Here is a 3,758-nt window from a genome sequence, read left to right as displayed (position 1 = left end):
CACGGTCAGTAAGTTCGCACGAATCATCATCATCATCATCATCATCATCATCATCATCATCATCATCATCAGTCATCATCATCATCATCATCTTCACCATAATCATCGTCGCCGTCGTCGACAGCATGACATCAGTGTCCAGGTGCTGTGGTCGCGTTCGAACCACGGACCTTTCTGTCAGTAAGTTTGTGCATTAACTACTGAACTACCTCGAGCTCATATTCATTTGAAGAATATCGCAAACGAGAAGTTCAGCTGGGATTCAGCTGAGTCTCCCGTTAAAACCCATTTCGAGTGGAAATAAGTGCTTCTCGGGAATTAAGTGGATTTCGGGTCCAAGTGGAGGGCAACTAGGGGACGGCTCGTAACTGGTGAGCCCAAACAGGGACGCAATAGTTCGTGGACTGTCCAAGAGTTCTCAGGCCAGTCGCAGTAGCTAAATTCCGTTCTGTCACAGTTCGAAACCCTTCTTTAAGCTGAACATCGATTGGTCATGATCCGTGTCTCCAAACGGTTATCATGAGTTAACAACCATAGCCGTTACACAACGCATCATATAATTTAATTTCATCCAAGAGGCCATAAACACCGGAATCCAACTCCTTTGTGGTATTCTGAGAAATCGGTGACGGCATTTGTGATTTACTTCACATCAAAACTCACGTGATCTTTGTTCATGCCGAGCTTGCTTTCCGTAAAATATCATTTAACTATTGCCATTACAAGTCTAGCATGCTTCCCTCTAGTCTGGTTCCAGTTCGATTTCGGCGTGCACTTGTAAAGGGCAAATGCAAACTTTCAGTAGTGAGTCACGTGAGTGAACTCGTTTGGAAAATGAGCAATTCTATCGATCGTACATGCAGTTGTACGCAGAATAGTAATTCGAGTAGGTTAAGAAGAGTAGGATCATCATTTTCGAAAATGTTTGGCGACAATCGGTTGATTTTTGCTAGGCAACGTTTCGCCTTTGACACAAAAGCTTCGTCAGACCAAGTGACTAGGTTCCGAGGTTGGTCGAGATTTAAGGCGGAAGGAGAACCAATGTCCCTCTTGAACGTCGTTTGAACCTTCTGTCCGTCTGTGTAGATGAGCTAGTGCTAAGAGTGATGCTGTGACCTTTGGTCGGGTTGGGATTACCATCCCCCACCCCACGGTTTTTTCTAATGATTCTACGTAGATTGACAACCACACCGTCACGTGTCAACTCGGCTTAACCAAAACCGCTTTCCATACGCTCGCCAGTTCCACACCCTCGATTGTATTCACGCTGTGATGCTTAGTAATTTCCACCGCCTCGGCTATCAGCCTCTGTGGTGTGAATCGCAGTCCCGTTTTAATAACGGGAATCTTAAATCAGTTTCATGAACAGCTTCTTTCACTCAACACGGGGGTTGTCTTTAGGAGAGCTGTGAATGTACAGACTAACTTCCTCTCAAGCATCATGAATTCTCTGTTACGCTGATGACTGTACGGGTTATCGACGTAGTCCAGCAGGCCGGGCACGAACAGGTCCAAATGTTGCCAACTGTTGGGAACAAGTCAGGAATCGTCTGCGGATGATGCGCTAAGCAACAGTCCTCCAACATTGCTTAATATTGCATCAAAAAAGGGATAATATTGTTTGAAGTTTGGGTGGGAATTTGGGAGTTTCAAGGCGGAGATTTCATCCTGTAAGGGAAGCCAATCTATGCCGTTTCATCCGTACTGGGAATCATCAGTGGTGCTTATTTATTTGTGCTGAGGCACGATTCAGTGCCGCTCGTCCGAGAAGCCGTTGCTTGAGGAGCTAGTCGACATGTGTGACCGGTTGTTGTACATATAATGACTGAAGGATGAGCAGCATCAAGTACGAGTCCGTCACACTGCTCATCAGCCGCCAGTGGTCGAACGGCCGTGTTCGAACTGCTGGAAGGAAGCTCGTGGGTTCAAAACTCCATTCTGAATTTCCGCGACACGTGCACTGCTAATAATTCCCACAATAACGGAACAACTGTCCAGTACCTCTCGGCTTTCCAGCAGAGTGGATGAAACATCCATCAGAGAACGACATCCTTCATTCAAAAGGATCGTATTTACAGGTCTCATAAGCAAAGAAGCGCATCTGCCCCTTCTCGTTTTAGCTTCTGAAGGGACTAACAGAACACGATGCTTGCTTGAAAACTGCCTTGTCAAGCGACCGTTTGGCTTCTCACCTAAGCTGCGACCTGTTTGTTTTATTCAGGTACTCACTCTACGCAATATTACACTCTTGGTTGGCTGCAGTAAACAAGGGATAGTTTATCATACCATTATCCAACGCACCTAGGTCATTTTTCTTATGGTGAAAAAAGTCCGTTTATGGGAATTAGTAATCACAGCCCTGATTTATTAGTACTTAGCCTACAGTACTAAGTAAGGTCACTCTGCTCAGTGAACTTCAATGGGGTTTGAATTACACCGGCAGCGGGTCTGATCCGTAACCCACCTCCGCAAAGTGAATATGACGGCATGAAAAATCAGCTTGAAAGACCGCTTAAGATAATTAAAAGTGCAATTACAACTAGTTACATAGAAACCTATGAAGTACGTGTAGCCTCGAGACCGACCGAACTGATGGTACGCTCAGCTGCAACATGCATTCGATGCATAGGTGCCATGCAGTCAGAACCGGGCACGAGAAGTGAGATACTGCCAGGTTGCCCAAACCTAGACAGAAGCAGCGGAGACGCAGAGGTTGGGTTCGAACCACAAACACTCCGGTCAACAAGTTCGTGCCTTGACCACTGAGCTGTGCTTAGAATCATTCTCCCCTCGCTCGCTCTGAGCCATTGGTGCATGCTCTTTCCCTAGAGCTAAAGTAAGTACCAACTGGTATGAACTATTGACAGCCGAAAAAACTAAATATCATCATTGTACGGAACGAATAACAGGTAATATCGATAATCTGGCTTACGGACTACTCATAGGGCTCCTGAAAACTATTCCACAGCCCACTACATGGTTGGTGCTCTTTAAGCAGGTGTGATCGCCCAGTTTCTATCAACCTTCTGTTCCAAATGAACACCAACCTATGCTCAACTGACGAAATACACCCATTTGCAAGTTACACTAATGTTAGCGAGTAGTACGTTGTGTCAAGCAAATATACTGCGACATTTAGAATGTTTTGCCAAATGAAACACGAAGCGCCTTCGTGCGGTAGCATATTCGCTGAGCTTCACAAGTGTTCCAAACGTTTCGTCACGAATTGAGGGCTACCATCAGTGTCTTGTTGCGAAGCTGAGAAGTGGAACTGTGAGTCAGCGGTTGTGAGTTAAGTGGTGTTGTGCGCAAGTTTACATACATGCTTCTGAAACAAGGAATGTGATTGGTTGCTCCAATAAGCAGTTCTATTGATTGAAGTTTTCACTCCTGTTCTGATTGGCCGACGTCCGGGTGACCTATGAAGCTGACCTTACTGGTTCACATCGTGTGGTATTTGTCGGACCAGTCCCGAGGTTCGCCCTGTGTTTGCGTCATCCAATTCAGCTAGTGAACCCGGAAAATCCCATTGAGTGGATCCATTTCAACGTATCGATTGATTGAGTTAGTCATGGAGTACCACACTTCAAGGAATACTCTTGCATAGCTTGTAGCTCCACGTATCTGAATCTTCACGTGATTTAGATCGAACTGACGACCTTCCTGGTCTTCATGTACGGAAGTCAAAGAAAGGAGACAATTTATTTTTCTTACGGCCACCTTGTGTTCGTCTACTCTTATAGGTAGTTTCCTTCCTG

This window comes from Opisthorchis viverrini, assembly GCF_000715545.1.
Source record: "Opisthorchis viverrini unplaced genomic scaffold opera_v5_406, whole genome shotgun sequence".
Taxonomy (NCBI): domain Eukaryota; kingdom Metazoa; phylum Platyhelminthes; class Trematoda; order Opisthorchiida; family Opisthorchiidae; genus Opisthorchis; species Opisthorchis viverrini.
The sequence above is the reverse complement of the archived record's forward strand: the minus strand, read 5'-3'. Positions refer to the sequence as shown.